We start from the raw sequence: 1,243 nt of genomic DNA, 5'->3' as shown, positions 1-1,243 counted from the left end.
TACAGCAAGATGATAGCCAACATCAAATTAAATGGAGAGAAACATAAAGCAAATCCACTAGAATCAGGAACAAGGTTGTCCACCTTCTTCATACGTATTTATTATAGTACTTGTTGTCTTAGCTAGTGAAATAAGAAAACTGAAGGATATCAGGGGATATAAATTGTAAAGGAAGAAGTCAAAGTATCTTTATTTGCAAATGGTATTATAGTAGTCATAAGTGGCATAAAAAGAACTTACTTGGAAATTCAACTGCTGATAAATGCTTTCAGCAAATGGCTGGATACAAGATTAACTCCCCTGTATACAAATGACAAATGAACTGTGAAAGGAATCAGGAAACAGCATCATTCACAAAAGTTTCAAATACTATAAAATATGTTGGAATAACCTCAAGTAAGAAAGTGAAAGGCTTGTGTGATAAAAGTTGTAAAACTTTGAAGAAAAAAATTGAAAAAAATATTAGAAGATAGAAGTATCTCCCATGGTCATGGGTTAGTAGGATTAATATAATAAAAATGATTATCCTACCAAAACCAACCTGCAGATTCAATACAATACCATTAAAATTCCAACATAATTCTTCACATTTCTTGAATGTATAATCTTTAGCGTCATATGGAAGCACATACACACACACAAAGTGCAGAAAAATACACCTGAATACTAAAAGAACTGCTGGAGGTGTCACCATCCCCAAAATCAAGTTTTACTACAAATCTAAGTAATCAAAACAGCATGTATTGGCACAAAACCAGACATGTATATCAATAGAATTGAGTGGATGACCTAGACAAAAATAAACACATGCACGAACATCTGATTTTTGAAAACAAGCTAGAAATACACATAGAATTTTGATGGGATTGTACTGAATCTGTAGTTTATTTTCCCTGTAAAGGGTTTTCTTAAAACATTTGAAACATTCAGTTTCCTTAGAAATCATGCAGAAGACAGTCCATGCTGATAAATAAGCCAATATCCAAGTAGATACAAGATGTTCTAATATCAGCCTTGTAGTATGCTGACACTTAGGAGTCAACATTTTCAGGACATAGACATACCTCTAGACAATTACTGTCTCTTTAAATGTTACTATAGTAAATTGCCTTGTAAGCATTATTTTATTCAGAGGAAAGAACAGACATCCCCATGACTGAAAATTAAAGTTAGTAGTTTGTTAACTACTTTTTTTATTGAGAAAAGGAGAGAAAAAAAACAAGTTTCCACCTCCTCCCAGCCT

The sequence above is a fragment of the Microtus ochrogaster genome, chromosome X (genome assembly GCF_000317375.1).
Source record: "Microtus ochrogaster isolate Prairie Vole_2 chromosome X, MicOch1.0, whole genome shotgun sequence".
NCBI lineage: Eukaryota > Metazoa > Chordata > Mammalia > Rodentia > Cricetidae > Microtus > Microtus ochrogaster.
This window is presented reverse-complemented; position numbering follows the sequence as displayed.